The sequence below is a fragment of the Sus scrofa genome, chromosome 7 (genome assembly GCF_000003025.6).
Source record: "Sus scrofa isolate TJ Tabasco breed Duroc chromosome 7, Sscrofa11.1, whole genome shotgun sequence".
NCBI classification, from domain to species: domain Eukaryota; kingdom Metazoa; phylum Chordata; class Mammalia; order Artiodactyla; family Suidae; genus Sus; species Sus scrofa.
In genome coordinates this window covers 95,997,055-96,015,121 of record NC_010449.5, presented here as the reverse complement: position 1 = coordinate 96,015,121, position 18,067 = coordinate 95,997,055, and the positions used below count along the sequence as shown (strand labels likewise).

At 45.1% G+C, this 18,067-nt stretch overlaps 1 protein-coding gene and 1 pseudogene across 1 annotated transcript in view; one reads left to right on the top strand and one right to left on the bottom strand.

The window, feature by feature from the left end:
- DPF3 (double PHD fingers 3) overlaps positions 1–18,067 on the top strand; it is a 279,933-nt gene that overhangs the window by 239,233 nt on the left and 22,633 nt on the right. The gene's annotated exons all lie outside the window — the stretch shown is intronic.
- LOC110261628 lies at positions 6,008–14,620 on the bottom strand (annotated as a pseudogene).

The window sequence follows — 18,067 nt, the reverse complement described above, 5'->3', positions numbered from 1 at the left end:
GTGGTATCTCATTGTCATTTGGATTTATAATTCCCTAATGATACTTGAAGTTGGCCATCTTTCCATGTGCTTGTTTGTTATCTGCAAACTCTTTGGTGAGATGTCCTCTTGGCTCTTTTGCCCATTTTTCTCATCGGGTTGTTCATTTTTTATTGTTAAGTTGGAGCCTTTTCAAAAATGAAGTAAAATAAAAATAGGTTCAAAAAAAAATAAATCAGAAGAGTGTGAGGAGAGGATGTGGGGGACCTGAGACGGAGAGATGTGGGAGAATGTTTGACCAGGGAAAGATGGGGCACTGCCAAGATTGATGGTCGTGTTTGGTGAGACCGGCTAGTTCAGTGGTGTGATTTTCTCGCTTGGGTTCAGCAGGGAGCAGATGGAAGGTTGGGCTTAACTGGAGTTGGGATGAGCAGGAATGAGAGAGAAAAGGGTAAGCAGATAGATACAAGGGTGTGATTTTAGGGGTGGATATGGCCGCGTCTGGATATGGGTGTATGAGAGGCCAGTGACAGAGAGGGAGGTAAGTGGTAAGAAGTAGTGAGGTCAGCGGGTTGGAGCCTCCTCGGATCCCACGAGTTGATGGTATCTTCAATAAGCTAAGACCACGCTAGCTATTACTAGCTGTGCTCTTTTGATTTTGGCTCTGGTATATCCCTCTTAAGATAGTTGAATAGACACTAAAATAGAAGATGGTGCAAAGCAATGCTTGTTCTGGGGCTATTGGATTCACTCATCATTCAATGAGTGTGTTTTAATTAGGTTGCAAAGGTCTTCAATGGTTCATAATGACACAGTAGAAATGGCATCTTACTTCCTTCCTACCGAGTTGGATCAGTCCCACAAACCCTGGAATGGGCACTTGTGCTTGTTCTTACTGGCACAAAGGGAATGTTCAAGTGCTTTGTGGTCTGAAAGGCCTTATCTTGGGGAGCGAGTCTATGTTGCCCATCTCAGGTGCTAATAGGAAGCTAAGGCCTCCTGTTTATGCACAAGACCCCGAGATCTCTGGCAAACAAAACTGCTATCAGAGGAGTTCCAGTTGTGGTGAGGTTGTGGGTTGGATCCCTGGCCTCGCTCAGTGGGTTAATGATCTGGTGTTGCTGTGGCTGTGGTGTAGGCCAGCAGCTACAGCTCTGATTCAACCCCTAGACTGGGAACCTTCATATGCTGTGGGTGTGGCCCTAAAAATACAAAAGACAAAAGACAAAAAACAAACAAAAAAACGCCAATCAACTGCTATCAGGAAGATGGTTTATGTCTGGATACTGGCTAGTATGATGTCCTTTGTATCCAACAATCACAGGACTGTCTGAAGCACTTAAGAGTATGTTGACAGTAGACCCTGAGGTTGAGAGAAACTCAGAATTTCTGGGAATGGGAACAGAGGTTTATTTGTTAGTGCCAAAACAAAGCAGAAGAGTGAAAAAACCTTGCCCTAAGAATGTTTTCCATGTTAAAAAAGCAGAAGCACATACGCTATTGCTGTGATCCTCGCAATAAAAGGATGAGGTGGGCAGGAAGGGTCGTGGGGCCCTCCTATGACCAAGGGTGAACTCAAGGTCAGAGTTACTGGTGAACTTGCCCATGGTCCTACACACCTGCATCACGGCACGTCTTGCTGGCATGCAGGAGCCTTGAGCAGAGTCTAGGAAGCAGAGGTCACCAAGTGCAGCCCAAGGAGCTCTGCATCAGGAGCTGCATGTTTAAAATATCTCCCGGGTCCTCTCAAGCTGGAAAGCCACTGGGTCACAAGAATGGCATTGCCATGGCCTGGGGAAGTGGGAAAACCGGCAGCTGATATTTCCTCTCTGAGGTCTTTATTCTCCAGAGGAAAAGGATTTGATTCCCCCTTGGGCAAGGAGAGTGAAAGAAGAGGGTTCTTGGGATTGTGTTGAAGGAAGGAGCAGACAATGGTCTTCAGGGCGATTGAGGGACTGGGCAGAGGGTGCCCCAGTGGTTAAGAACTTGAACAAGGGAAACTGATTTAGATCAGCCCACATGGGGGCCTTGTCAACAAAGCGGCTTGCAACTTGCCATACTTGTTTTAGCCATGGAGTTCTGCCCTTGACTGTGGCCATGAGGGGCTTTGGGGGGAGGCCAGGGGCATCCTTCCTGATGTCATTCTTAAAGGCAGCATGCTATGGGTGCATGGGGTGTGGTAAGACAGTTTGCCCACTTTGGTTTCCTTGTCTGTGTTGGAGAGCAGAAATGTCATCAAGGAAGTGGGTTACCTGGGCCAGACTTGAAAGATGAGTAGGAGTTCCAAGAGCAGGCCCAAGTGGAGGTGATATTACATGGATCCTTTTACTCATCTAGGAATTGAGAGCTTCACTCATTCAGTGAGAGTATTTTTGATGGTGAGGTGAGGAGGGAAGTCAGGTTAGAGAGAAGGAAGACTGGGTGGGTATCCCAGAAAAGGAGGGGGTGAATTTAGGGCAGTGCATCTTGTTCAAATGCAGATTTAGGTCCATAGGTCTGGGGGTGTTTCTAACAAGCCCCCCCAATGATACTCATGCTGCTGGTTGGTGGACCACCCTTCACCTAACCAGAGTGTAGACTGTGTGCTTGACAGCTGGGCTGTGAAGGGGAGTTGAGACACAGGACCAAGAGACCTTGGTGTGCAAAGGTGTGAAGTGCAGAAAGAGCAGGGGGGTTGGGGGTGGGGCGGGGAGGGGAGGATTATGGCAGGTACTTTCCCATGAGACTGTCAAATAGGGTGTAGAAGTGGTTGGGTCAGTGGTCATGAAAGAAGATGAATCTAAAAAAGGCAGTTGTGACTGGGCAGCAAAGAGGCTTGTCATGCTAAGGAGCTTACTCCCTGCCTGGGTGAGAAAGACATAGGAATTACTTGAGGAGGGGTGGGTTAGTACCTCATAATTGATGAAGTAGAGAAAAACATTTATCACTATTAAAAACACTTCTATTTATTTATTTATTTATTTATTGGTCTATTTAGGGCTGCGTCTGCAGCATATGGAGGTTCCCAGGTGAGGGGTCAAATCGGAGCTATAGCCACTGGCCTACACCACAGCCACAGCAATGGAAGATCCAAGCCGTGCTTGCAACCTACACCACAGCTCATGGCAATGCCAGATACTTAACCCACTGAGCGAGGTCAGGAATCGAACCCGCGTCCTCATGGATGCTAGTCAGATTTGTTTCTGCTGAGCCATGATGGGAACTCCCCAAACACCTCTTTTTAGAAAGGGTCTTCCAGACGATTTTCTGTGAACACAGAAATACATGACCATAGGAATACTGTCTGTTAGTCCAACCCCTAAACAAGGCCCCCCCTCTGGTTTGTGGTCCTAGTTGTTTTGAGAGGATCTCTCACTCACAGAAAGGGAAACAGCAGTTAAGTATCTCTTTGGTGACCTGCTTGCAGTTTGAATACTTAATTCTCACATGAGACTTTTAACCTACTAAGCTTAACAGCTTCTGGCTCAGAGGTGGCAACTCTCTTTCTCCCTGTGTGCAAACCATAGACTGGTCATGGTTGATTGGAGTGCTGCGTTGAGAAGGATCCCAAGGTCTCAGCCACCAGGAGTGCAGAGAAAGTTGCACTGGGTGTTGATGTCCACCGTGTCACGGGATGGAATAGTGGCACAGGTACTGAGCTCACTCTGAAGGGACGTCAGATTTCTGGTGATGAATATTCTAAGTCTCTCACATCTATTCTCCGGGTGAACCAGAGCCATTTCAGAAATGCTCAGGGCCTTAATTTCCCTGGTTATGGAATTGTCTTGATCACCACTTACCCAGAAGAGTTTTGGGAATCTCCAAACAGTTATGAGGCTTTTGTCCACACTTACGATGTACCAGGAAAGGCTCTCCTTTTGCATTACCCCAGTATCGATGGGTGTTTTTGTACTGAATATACTGCGTGTCTTAGGGCATTATTTCTATTAAATCTGAAGACAGATGCTGGTAACTGGAAATAGCCATTGATTTGCTTTCTCTTGTACTATCTCAGCTCCCTAATTTATCCAGAGGGGGGAAAAAAAAATAAAATCGTCTCCTCTAGTTTTCTAAACAAACAGCGAGATCAATTCTCATTCATGAATTTGTTGGATAAATATTTGTTTGATTGTAAGGAAAAGTCAGATTAATCTTAGATGAGAATTTGGCTGCTGGAAAATGATCTATGAGTGGGACTGAATGCCCAAAGATGCAGGGCAAGTGTGGAGCTCATGGTGCCTTTGTGTTGGGGGTTGGAAGCAAATGCTGAACTAATACAAGGCCAGACAGATGGTGCTGGGTTTTGCTGTACTTCCCTGGAGCCCAAAGATGTTTCTCCTTTAAGTAGGGTTGGTACAGCATGATTTTTGTTTTGTTCTTGTTGAGACTGTTGAAGGATATCATGGGTTCAAGGAGCCTGGATGAGCAGCTTCAGGGGAAGCTGGTTGTCACCACCGCCATTCTCATTTTTCATTCTCCTGCCATCACAACTTGGAAAGTGGATTAGCGACTTGGGGGAATTGAAGGGTGAAGGGGGAAAATAATTAAAAGGAGTGGCGAACCCTTGTTGAGGCTTCTGGGGGGAAGCCAGGGGGATAGGGTTGTGGGCATCTTGACTGTGGTGCAGTCTGGTGAATGCAAAAATGGGGTCCTTTCTTGCTGCCTTTTGTTCTCCTAAATAAAGTGAAGAACATTTCTATCCTTTCTCGACTGACAATATAACTGAGATCTCCGGGGCTGATGTGAAAATTGGCTTTGGATGCCAGATGTCTTTTTGTGCTTCTCACAGAGGCTCTCCTGGGGGAGTGGTGACGGGCTGTCCATTCAGGGTAGCTCCATGTGGGATAATGGCCCAGAAGTCTGAGTAGGAGGATGAGGTGGGGAGAGGGAAAGGACACTCCCCCCCCCACACACACACACTCCAGCCTCTGGGAGAGGAGCTGTGGCCAATGAGGTTAGAGGACCTCTGTCGAGATTCTCAGGAGCCAAAGCCCAATAATGCCACCACAGGCTGCCGACCTACTTCCGGCAGCCTCCAGGGCCCCTTTGTGTGGGCTGGACTGGCTCACTCCTGGGCCACTCTTCCCCAGGGTTTTCCAGGATTAGTCACTGCCAGATGGTGAGGACACGTTGCCCTGCCTTGTGTGAGCAAGCCTGGCTTCCTGAGGGAATTCGCTCGAGGCGTGGAACATTGAGGCCCCAAAAGGCCTGAGGGGAGAGCCAGTCAGCTTTGTGTGGTATGAACTGAGGAAACTGAGGCACAGAGAAACGCAGTGACCTATATTACTATGCCCTAGCCAACTCCTTGTGAATAAAAGGGGGAAATGCTCTTATATTTAACAGCTTAAAATAACTCAAGTTAGGCCACTGCATTTGGGTTGGCCATCTTGGATCATGATGTGGTGAGAGACCGCGTGGGAAGTTGAGTCCAAAGGGCTCAGGGGGTGAAGACAAGGCTACTAGCCCTGGCTCCACGACTTGCTCTCTGCCTGAGCCATTCTGAGTCTGTTTCCTCACCTGTAAATCAGCAGTATTTCTATCTGTCCTGCCTGCCTCACAGGATTATCATGGGGAATCAAAGGAAACCAGTGAATAGAAAGATGTTCACTTGAAAATGTTAGAAGAATTATCATTAAATCTCCAAGCATTGCTTTCTTTAGGCCAAAATACTGGCTGTATGTTGCTTCTCTGTTCATATCACTTTGTGGAATTTCCAAGAAGTCCCTGACTTTCTTATATGGGAGACTTGTTCCAGAGAACCTACATAGAGAGGTTGTTGGGAGTTCCCGTCGTGGCGCAGTGGTTAACAAATCCGACTAGGAACCATGAGGTTGCGGGTTCGGACCCTGCCCTTGCTCAGTGGGTTAAGGATCCGGTGTTGCTGTGAGCTGTGGTGTAGGTTGCAGACGCGGCTCGGATCCTGCGTTGCTGTGGCTCTGGCGTAGGCCGGTGGCTATAGCTCCGATTGGACCCCTAGCCTGGGAACCTCCATATGCCGAGGGAGCGGCCCAAGAAATAGCAAAAAGACAAAAAAAAAAAAAAAAAAAAGAGAGGTTGTTGGAGGTGAGAGAGAGGCCCGGGAAGATGGAAGGAGGGTGGAGCAGGGAGAGGGTGAGGATAGAGGTCAAGACTGGAGGCCAAAGAAAGCAGCCTCTGCAGTGGAGAGTTCCCCTCTCGTCCACACTGTGCAGACAGGTTAGGCCCAGGAAGCTGCAGACGTAGTCTTGCCCCAGGGTGAGGTTTCACACCTATTCACTCTTTTTTTTAGTCATCCCCACACTGTTGTGTAAATTACCTTAGTTCCCACTATTAGTTCTTTTAAAGAAGATTCATTTAAAAAGTAGCAGCCCTACTTGGAGGAGAGGAAATGAGATAAAATCCCAGCCCCCACCTCCACCCTTCACCCCTCACCCTGGTGCTGGGCCTTGCTGTGGCTGGGACTCTGCCTCAGCAGGAGTCCTATCAAGTGCCTGGCCTTTCTAGAACCTTTCCACAAGACCCCTTACTGTTTCTTCTTTGCCACTTTTTGATCATCTGTGGCTGCATAATAAATTACCCCCAAAGACAGCAGCCTAGAACAACAAACATTGATATTATGGCATAGTTTCTGAGGACCAGGATTCTGAGAATGGCTCAGCTGGGTGGTTTTGGTGCGTGTTTTCTCATGAGGTGGTGGCCAAGATGTTGTATGGGGCTGTGGTCATCTCAAGGCTTGACCGGAGCTGAGGGAGTTGCTGCCAAGCTCATTCACAATGTGTTGATTGGCCTCAGCTCATCTGGATCTCAGTTCCTTACTGGTTGATGGCCAGAGGCCAGGCTCAGTTCCTTGCTGTGTGGGCCTTTCCATAGTGCTGCTTATGACATAGCAGCCGACTTTTTTCAGAGTGAGCAGGAAGAGGGAGTGATAGAGGGAGGGGAACAGAGAGAGAGAGAAAAAAAAAACCAAAATGGACACCTGAGTCTTTTTATAATTTAGTTTCCAAAGCTGCATATTGTCGCTTCCTTTTTACTGTGTCTGTTAAAACAAATCATTCGATGTTTGGGGAATAGCCTCTCCACCTCTTGAAAAGAAGAGGATCAAAGAATTCAATGGCATTTTTAAAGAGCATCACAGCAACCAACATTACTGCCTGGCAATCATTTCCATCCTCTATACTCTTCCATCTGACTTGCAATGCTGCTGTCCTGCCTGCGGCACCACTGTCCCTCCTGGATCTGGCCGTTCTTGGAGAATATGCAGGGTCACTTGACCAGACTCGAGCTGTGTGGGAGAAGCCTCCACCAGGACTTGCCCCAGCCTTGCAGGCAGGGCTCTGACATCTGGGACCAAAGAGCTTCAATCCAAGGTCAGAAGGAAAGAACTGGCTTTCAGAGATGTGATACATCTCCTAGGGAAAGGATGGAAAGTGATGCTGCTAGGACCTAGCTTTGGCCATGGGGCCTACATCGAAAAGTGACCCTGGAGTTCCCATTGTGGTTCAGTGGGTTAAGAACCCAACATAGTGTCCGTGAGGATGCAGGTTTGATCCCTGACCTGGCCCAGTGGGTTAAGGATTGACTGTGGTGTAGGCCAGCAGCTTCAGCTCTGATTCGACCCCTAGCCCGGAAACTTCCACATGCCACAGGCGAGGCCCTAAAAAGATACAAGAAAAAAGTGACTCCTGTTATCAATGAATGGAATCAGATAAAGGCAGTATTCCTAAGACTATTTTGTGTGGTATTTCCAAATTTGAGCCTGACAGGCAAAGCCCGTGGAAGGAGAAGCCTGTTGTGAGCTGGTCCTGGTCTACTGTTGAATTCTTCCCTCCACAACATTGAAACCACCCAGTCGTCCAGAGAGGCATGAGGGTCCACCACTCCTGGGGATCACTTTATCCAGTTCTAATCAGCAGTGACTCTCAGAGTAATACATTCTCTTCAGTTCTTATGTTACTTCATCTCTGCCTTGATGGGGGGGACCATCCCTTCCTCCAACTTCTCAGATGCCATGAAGGGCTCTCTCCAGGTTCTCCTCCTCCTGTGACCACATCCCCTCTGTCTTCCTCACTGCGTTCTCTTCTCGATGCCCTTCCATGTCTTCTGTTCCAGTGGTTACCTTCCCCCCTCCTCCCAATGAGGTCCTTTTTATTTTTCACTCTGTGTTCTCTCCCTGAATATCTCACCAAGTACCATGGCTTCATCTGCCACCCTCACCTGATGATTTCTAAATTTTGTTTCCAATATGTTTCTACATTTGTTCTCTCTCCTCAGTATAGACCCATATTTTCTCACCTGACCCCTAGAATCTCTACTGACTGTCTCATCACAACAAATGCAATATGCCAACCTGGAATCTACTGCTACTCTCTGCAAACCTGTTGTCTCCATCTCACCTAATTATGCTGTGGCCCAAACTAAGAATCTTGGTGTCATTTTTTGACTTCCCTCATACCCATGTCCAGGCAGGAATCATGTCCTATTGACTAATTCTACCTCTCAAATGTTCCCTACATTTATCACCATGATTACTAGGCTGGTGCTAGGCTAGTACCCCACCAGAACATAAACTGCATAAGAGTAGGAGTTTTGTCTGGATTTTTCACTGTTTGGCACCTCCCACAGTGCCTGGAACATTTTAAGTGCTCAGAAAAAACTTAAAAAAAAAAATGGATATTGTAACTGGTCATCTTGCCCTAGCTGTCTCTACTGTATCTAACCTCTGTCCTACCACTGTCGTCTCTCTAAGGCATGGGTACAAGAAAATCAGGTCCATGCTTAAAAAACTCCAAGGATTCCTCACTGCTTACAGAGTCAAATTGAAATCAGTATACCTGTATAAGGGGCCCTTCACAGTCTAGCATTGTCTTTTGCTGCTCCCCCTTTCCCCTGCTCTTCTTGGGCTACTCTGCTTTGCCTGAATGAACCATGTACCTTACATTTCTTGTAATTTCCTCTCTCGTAATTCTTTTTACTCTTTTTTTTTTTTACTTGGAAAACTCCTATTCATCCTTCAAGGCCCACCTCAAATACTATCTCCTCTCAGCGGCTTTCCCCAAACTCCTCATTATTTGTGGCTTCTCCATTTGTAAGCACTTTATTAATTTCCATGTTATAGCACTCATTAAGTTGTATTATAGTCATTTAAATATGTATATAACCTGTAATAGTTATCTCTTGCTACATAATAGATTACTCCAAAATGTAACAGCTTAAAACATAAATATTTATTATCTCATAGTTTGTATGGATCAGGAATCTAGGTGTGGTTTAGCTGAGTGCCTTTGCTTTTTTGGTTGTTTTTTTTGGGGGGGCACCAAGTTATTTTATTTGAAGGAATGGTACTAAGGAAAGAACAAGTAGATGTTTTGGTATGACTTATAGAAAAGGTAAAGTTAGCCTAAACAAATATGCACTGCTTTGGTGACCAGATAAATCACCCAGTGGCTATGGGAAGCCAGCTTAAGGCTTAGCTCTCATTATCACTGTTTCCCGATGATGTGCTTATCAAAGAGATACTCTGCCATGCCAGATTTGGGGGCCCCCATCTTGCACAAATTTGTTATGTGGTTACTCAATTCTTTGATGGATTTTCCTCCTCATTCAAGTAATGAGTCTCAAATGAAGTCATACATATGGGGGTCACTTTTTTTTTTGTAGGTGGTCAGTTTGTGCAGTTCCAGTAGTGACTGGTCCACACTTTTATCCATGTGCAGTACACATTCCATTGCTTTCAGCCCATTCTCCCAGTCATCACAGTTTGGTTTCTTGATAGTTTGAAGGAAAATTCAGCCACCTTGATTCTGCAGCTTCATCATTTTCTCAGCATAGTCCCTCTCTTACAAGATTGGTGAAGAAAATATTTGGAAAACCCACATTACTTGTGGTCAGAATAGTATGACACGGACAAGTAGATGTAGGAGGCATAAAGCTCAAGGTTGATCTGGTGGTTGATGGTGGCCTCTGAGTCCTGGTGGTAGTTCCAGTGCATCTGCAAGGGGAATACGGTTGAGATGTGGGCAGCTGAGAGGCAGAAGTGGCAGTGGTGATCTCTTATGAAGTTGCAGTCAGGTCATCATTCAGGGTTGTTGTCTCATCTGAAGGCTTGACTAGGAGAGGATCCAATTCCAAGTTCACTTTCATGGTTTTTGGCAGAACTCATTTCCTCCTAGGCTGTGGGACCGAGACTTCTCCGAGGACATCTCACAACACAGCAGCTGAGTTCCCTTAGAGCAAGTCAGTGAGAAAGCATAAGACAGTGTCAAAGATGAAAGCCACTGTTGTTTATAACTTGATATTAGGAGTGACATCCCATCACTTCTGTCATAGTCTACATGCTAGAGGTGAGTCAGTAAGTCCAGCCCACCCTGAAGGGAAAGAATTACACAAGCTTATGAATACCAGGAGAGGGGGATTGTCGGCGGTCACCTTGGAGGCTGCCTATCACATCTCCCAAAGCTGAGCTCCTCAAGGCAGGATCCATGCCTCATTCATCTTTGAAATTTCAGCACCTAGTATGGTTCCTGGCAGGTGTAGGTGCTCAGCAAATTTGGTCAAATTCAGTAGAATTACTTTTCTATAAGAGCCTGATCACAATAAAGTGAATTGCAAAGTCAGAAGAACCCTCAAGATTAGACTAAAAATGGTTAAAAAAATAAAGACAAAGCGTCTAAGACAAAGAGGACACACTATCGGTCCTCTATTTGTAGGCACTTTTATGATTGCTTCCCAGTCTCATGTGGAAAAGGACAGAAAAGCAAGCAAATGTCTTTTTCCTTCTAACTTGGTACAACTCTGAAATATTTTTGAAAGAATGGACTGCCATCTGAAAGCTCCTCAGACAATTTGAGACTTAGACCACCTGTGACTCCATCCTCCAATTCACGGAAGATCAGCAGTTAGAGGATCACAGATAATCAAGGTTCACAAATCACTGCTCTTTTTCCACCAGGTACCCATCAATTATACCATAAATCCTCCAGGACAAGGTCTCTGATCTGAGCAACAATTTCTTCTTCAGGCGCACTTTTGTAAAGAAAACCCAGAGCCTTTAGCCAGTGCCCATGGACATCTGCTCATGATATCCAAAAGATCTGAAATGCACAGCCAATGTCAGGGATTCACGTCAAATACAAGTTTGAGCTCTGGACAATGACTCAGACTGGTCTCCATACACTGCTGTGGGACAAGCATCACTTGTAGATGGTTGCCTACGATCTACAATTCCAGCTAAGAATTCAGAAGGGTCAACCTGAGTTGCTCATGTTGACGATCTTCTTCTTCCATTCCCTGCTTGGCAATATCTGCCTACTGTCACACAAGCAGCTCAACCCAGATCTAATATTGCTCACGGGTGAAGCCTTACCCAAGGCCTCTGCTGCTTGCAGATTCATTGACAACCCATTTTTTTAGGCCCAACTTACTGCATGGGGGTGGATAGTGTGGTTGATGAAAATTGCTTTTGGTTTCTAGATTTCTTGTGATTTCTGTCATGGTATTGGACAAGGAGTGGTGTAGTTCAGTTAAAGAGTTGCCAGGAATTCTAGCAGAACTAACTGATTATTTAAATTTGCTTCTTAGTTTCTTTCACTTTGAGTTTCAGCTGGAAAGCTTTAGAAGGCTTGTTTATTCCATCAATCAGATGGGCAATTTGGGATCAAGAGTGTCTCTAAAAATAGTCTTTATGGGTGGTGTAGACAGAGCCACAGCTTCATGGATAACAGAGTCCTATCCTTTTGTTTAATATATTGTCAAACTAATGCCCAGAGAGGTCAGGTGACTTGTTCAAGGGACTCAGATGCTATAATGTATCTCCAATTGTGGTGCTCGCTCCACGAGAGTAGGTTTTGGTTTTTCTCACTGCTGTATCACCAGTGCCTAGAAGAGTGCCAGCTACACTTATTTATTCAATAAGTACGGTTGAGGAAATTAGTAAATGATCCTTGGTCCTCAGCTGCTATGACTCATTAGGGGCACTGGAATCATTACTGTGGCTCTTGACATCTTTCTGGTGCTGTGCCTTGGCCCCAACCTGGGCCATTCAGCTATGTTACATCAAACCAGATCAAGGCTATCCCATCCCCTTACTTCACTTTGAGGACCAACCACAATGCCCTCAGGTTTATAGATGAGACTCTACTCAGACTACACTTGACCATGAAAACTTGGGGAACTTCTAGGGCCATTTCAAAATGGCATCATGAATCCTTCACTGTTTAACTTATTAAAAGTGCTCCTGAGTTCTTGCATAAATGTGCTCATTGTGGGTATTGATGATAATTGAAGCAACAATCCCTGTGGCTTGCTCCTGTGTGGTACCTGGGTGGCCTACAGTTTGACGGCTTTAAGGGAGGATAAGCAGACCTCTAAGATGGGTTGAACTCATTGATGGTAAAGTGTTTTAGCCAAGCAAAAATCAGCCAAAGCTCACACCATCATTTATTTTTAACGCATTTTGGTCTTTTTGGTCTGTTTGGTTTTTATCCTTTCTACTCTCTTTCTCTTCTTTGCCCTCTTCGAGGTACCTTAAAAATGAGGGAAAAGGGAGCCATGCAAGTGCCCTTGGAGTGCATCGTGATCATGGATTTTGTAGATGTCTTAGTGTTAGAGGTAACGTCTGGGGCAGATGAGAGGTGAGCCTGCAGACCATTGCAGAAGGTTTACAAAGCAGGGTCGGAGAAGTCATCTGTGTGAGAAAGCTGTGCCTGGGTAACATGCTTGGCATGATATATGTGCACGGAAGTTGAACTCTTGACTGTTTAGAATTGGTTCCCCCTTTTTGCAGATTAAGTTTAATATCTCAGAGCCTCATTCTCTCCACCCAACAAACTGGGTCTCAAAGTGGAGGGGGTTAGACACAGGAAAAGAGGAAAAAAAGAGAGAAAGAGAGGAAAGAAAGGAGGGAGGGAGAGACTGAGACAGAGGGAGACAGAGAGGAGCGAGGGAGAGGGAAGAAATGAGAATGAATGGATTGATGGAGTGAGATGGCTTCCCAAAGTGAGCTATGAATATTTTTTTTCCTCCTAAAATTACTCTTTAGCATGGATGATTCAGATTTGACTGTGCTGTGCATAAATTCTTCAGCTAAAGCTTCTTATATATTTTTGCAGTATGTAAATATTAGAAATTGTATGTGTGTATGAATATAGAGAACTGCTAGACATTTGAGCCAAATTATTTTGTAACAAATGCCTATGGAGACTTGTTTTGGATGCTATTTCAGATTGGAATTGATCCTACATATTTTATATAATATGATTTCTATAAGCTAGGCATCAGACCAAGGAGCACAATTTGAATTTTGCACTTGCTTGCCTGAGAACCATGGATATTTTGGTTCTCTTTTCCCAAGAAATTAGTTTTTAAGAGATCAACATTGATAAATAAGGTAATAAAATATAATTGGGTATTTATAATTTCACAATGAATAAATAATAGACCTTTCTGGTTCCATAGTTATTTGTATCTGTTTTATTTATGTTTTCAGCACATACCTAGTGAGATAATTTTTTTTTCCCTGGAGCTCTAATTTAATCAGTGATGCAGCTTAGCCTAGTCCAAATTAAATATTGGCAATAATGAAATAAAAAACTCTTTTATTAAGGATCATAATGTAAGAGACACATGTCATAGCAGTTTGTAGATTTCTTTTTGCTGAGGGTTTGTTGAAAACGAACTGTTTCTCTCGCTGTGCTGAATATCCATAGAGTGACACTGACCGGTTAACGTCTTCTGTTGGCTTCTAAGTTACAGTGTAACATGAACTCAACCAAAAGGTGTATTTAGATATTTCTGTCCCTAAAAGTTTGGAAATATCCATGGGTGTGGGCAGTTGTATATGAGCGCATGTGCAAGGGGGCAGCTATGAGTAGAAAACGACCACTGGTTTTGTCTGGATGTTTGTCTGTGTGCCTTCTCACTCAAATACCAATGCTTGTACCGTCCCTGGAACATTCTCAGTGTCCATGCATGTGGGTTCTGAAAAGACAGGAGATGCGTCCTTCTGGTGGCAAGGGGGCAGTCCCTGCTTTCAGACGCCTGCCTTCTCTTTTCCCCTGAGTTCGGTAGGCTGTCATTTCATACATTCTAGCCTCATAAACCATCTTTCTAGAAACTTCTCACACCCCACTCGTCTCCCTGAAGCTTCATTTCTGTTGTGCAAAAGCCCTGTCCAGAAGTTAGGTCTCTGCCTCTGGTGGCTGTGAGTTACACGTCCTGTTTCAACTTTTAGGAAGGATTGGGGTCCGTTTTGTAAGGGGTTAGGGCTGGATTCAGAAGGTCTCTTCACACCAAGTTCACCTCTGGACCAACTAAACAGGAGAGCAGAAGGTTTGTTGATGTATTGAACCCTACTGATAGACCAGATTTGGAGGAACACCCAGGGAGGACTTGGTGTTTAATGATCCGGCTGGGATGAATCATGCACACCATGCCTCTTTCTAGATCCATTTTGGTAAGTGGAATCTTATAAATGTCCTGTTGAATCATCTCACCCAGGGGGACCTGGGAAGGGTTGTTTCCTTTTTACTCTGTTGGGCTATTTAAGTAATAATGCAGGTATTCCTTGCTTTAAGAAAACTGGAAATACGGAAAACCTAGACTTCCAAGCAAGCATGTTAGAGAACGCTGGTTAACTTTCATTTATTTATTTATGTATTTATTTATTTGTCTTTTTAGCGCTGCACCCATGGCATATGGAGGTTCCCAGGCTAGGGGTCGAACCGGAGCTACAGCTGCCCGCCTATGCCACAGCCACAGCAATGCCAGATCTGAGCTGCACCTGCCACCTACACCACAGCTCACGACAATGCCAGATCCTTAACCCACTGAGTGAAGCCAGGGATCGAACCCAGGGCCTCATTGATACTAGTCGGGTTGGTTACCACTGAACCACAATGGGAACTCCAGCTTAACTTTACGAAAGGGATTAAGACAGGTATCTTTTTTATTTTTTATATAAGGAATCTTTTTAAAAAAAATAAATTTTATTAGACTACGTTGACTTAGAAAGTTGTGTTAGTTTCAGGTGTATGGCAAAGTTAATCAGTTATACATATACCTATATCCATTCTTTTTCAGATTCTTTTTCCCAATAGGTTATTACACAGTATTGAGTAGATTATCCTGTGCTGTACAGTAGGTCCTTGTTACCCATCTATTTTATATAGTAGTGCGTATATTAAAACAGGAATCTTTAAGCAGTGGGTGACCATTAATAAGTTGCTTTACTGCCAACGTGCCTCTTTATTTTGTACCACCCTTGAATTGTAAAGACTATTATCCACTTGCTTCAAAGGATTTTAGAAACTACTCTAGGGCAAAAATAAGGACTTCTAGCAGTAACACTTAGAAATAGGCTTCTCACACTTTCCTGAGAAATTTTCCCTTTTGTCCAACAGGCATCATTTCAGTCGTTTCCGTGGTAGGTAAGAAGCTTTATCCTTATGGTGTGATCTGGGAAATGACTTTGTCCGTTTATGGAGACAGGCAGCAGACAGGCAAACGGTTCTGGTGGCATGGAAAGGAGGACTTTGTGCTGAGCACAGTTTTTGCACCTGCTACTGCAGCTTGGGTGACTTAACTCTTCATGTCTCACCCTCCCTGGTGGAGAAGTTGCATCCCCTCCTTTCCTCTTGCACCCAAGTGATGTCTGAGCTCTGCAGCCAGAGCTGAGGCTAATTCTGCATTTTTAACCCGGGGTGGAGGCTGAGGGAACTTCGATCCCTTCCTTTGGCTTTGAAGTCTTTGGGGGAGGCTGGTAACTTTCTCAGGACAGGAATGCAGAGGAAGCCCATGGGATTTTTGGAGAGCTTCCAACAGGAGTTTCTCAAGCCCACTTGCTACTGTTCCAAAGCTAGCCCAGAAAATGTCTTCAGAGCTCAGCTCAGGGGTTGGCGAGGTCTTAAGCAGAGTTGGCTCTCAGCAAATATTTATGGAGTGTTGTCTGCTGCACGAAACATGCACCCCCCCCACCACCCCGAGGCATCCAGATGCACAGTTGGCTGTGGAGCTCCATGGCATGCTCTGGAATGTGCTGACCTTCCTTCCCAGGGAAGGCAACACTGCTGAAGGCTGTTACTATTAGTAGGGTAACTTCTGCTCTGCTCTGTCAACACGCTCTCACCCAGGGGCCTTCTTGAGCCGTGACAAACTCAAGGACCTGTAGGGGGCAATGCAGCTGACCACCCTCTGCTTCATGGAAGCTCTTCTTTTGGCCACTGTGACCCATACTTGCCCAGTGTGCCTCTCTCTGGCATTCTTCCCCCCCTTCCTCTGTTGGTTCTTTCTTTTGATCTTCAAATAGCTGAATTTCTCAAAGTTCAGTTCTAAATGCTTTTTCCTTTTTCCCTTTTCCGAAACGATTTCATTAATTCTCATAGTTTTTATGACCATCGATTTAGCAAAAACTCCTAAATTTGTACGTCTGGTCCGTACTTCTCTTTTGAGATCTATGCCCATGTATTCAACTATCCGCTTGATATTTCCATCCAAAGTCTCAGAGACTTCCCAAATTCAACAAGCTCAAAACAGAGTGAATCCTCCCCCTCCTCCGTTTGATCCCTTTATGTTTTCCATAGTCTTTCTCATCTGAGTAAATTTCACTGCAACCCACATTGTTTCTTAGGTTGGAATCTTAAGGATATTTCTCATCATCTCTCTTTCCCACACTCCCAACATCCAAAAAGCAGTTAAGTCCCATCAATGATTTCTTTAATAGTTCTCAAATCTCCACCTCAGTCTCATCATCCTTGTCTCTGTCCTGGCAGCAGCATCCACCTCCAAACTAGCTTCTTGGCAACAATTCTTACATCTGGACATTCCCCTTGCTCCTCCCCCAGTTCCCCTGCACCCCTCCCCCACTTCTTCCCTTCTCTTTCCTTCCCTTCCCTTTCTTCCTTTTCTTTCCCTTCCCTCCTCTTGAGGATTTAGATTTTTACTTTCCCTATTTAAAAAGATCTTTTCAATTTTTTATTTTGAAACAATTATAGCTTCATAGCAAGTTACAGAAAGGTCCTATACACCCTTGACCCACTTCCCCACAATGGTAACATCTGATGTGACCAGAGTACGCGCTCAGAACCAGGCAATTGACATCCAGGCCATCACAGACCTTACTCACATGTTATTGGTGTTACATTCACACACGTGTGTTCATACACGTGTACAGTGTATAGTTCTATGCACACTTATCATGTATGTCACCACCACTGCAATCAAGTTTCAGAACTGCTGCATCACTCAAAAGATCCCTCAAGCTGAAGGAATGCTCCTTCAAAAACACAAGGTAATCCAGTCACTGCCCTGCTTAAAAAGCTTTGATGATTTTAAAGCCCCGAATCCTTAGATAAGTGCCCGTATGATCTGACTCCAGCTACCTCTCCGGGCACTTCTTGCCCTCTTCCTTTTGCTCGCTAAGCCCCTGCCTCCTGGCCTTTCCCTTCCCTTGAATTTACCAAGCTTCTCCACTGCTCAGAGCCCCTCTCTCATTGCCTTTCTCCTCCGTTGGCATCCTCCCCCCACCCAGCTATCACTCCTCCTCATCTGCCAGGTGTCGGCTTAAAGCTCTTTCTCAGAGAAGGTTTCCCTTGACATCTCAGACTAGATTTCATTCTCCTATGAGTTTTCATTGCCAATTAGGATTTTCCTTCGTGGCACTTATCCGACAATTCTAAGTAAATGGGTATGCGTGTAGTTTATTAATTTGAGTTCTCTCTGACCAGACTAGAGGGATTTGGGGAGGGAGTGTCTTGCTCACCACTGTATCTTTTCTGCCTAGTGCAATGGCTGGCCCAGCAGGTGCTTTAAAACCCTTGTTCATGAACAATTACTGTAAGCTGGCTGGGTGTGGCTGGGTGTTCCCTGAGCCCATGGAACTAGGCAGTGTCAGCCTGCCGACCTAGGTGTCTATGAATTCATGTTCAGCCTTCGTAGGTATCCTATCTGAGAACTGGGGCATCTGTAGCCCAAACCACTCAGAATCTCAGACTGGTACTTCTTCTTCCCATCCCAGGACTCTCTGAGAGAGGTTGGAATGGGGAGCAACCCTGGCCAGTGTTCTTCTTAGGCAGTTCTTGGAGTTGCTTTCAAGAGCATTAGCTGGATGTTTATCCAGGCTTTTAATGTAAGGCTTCTC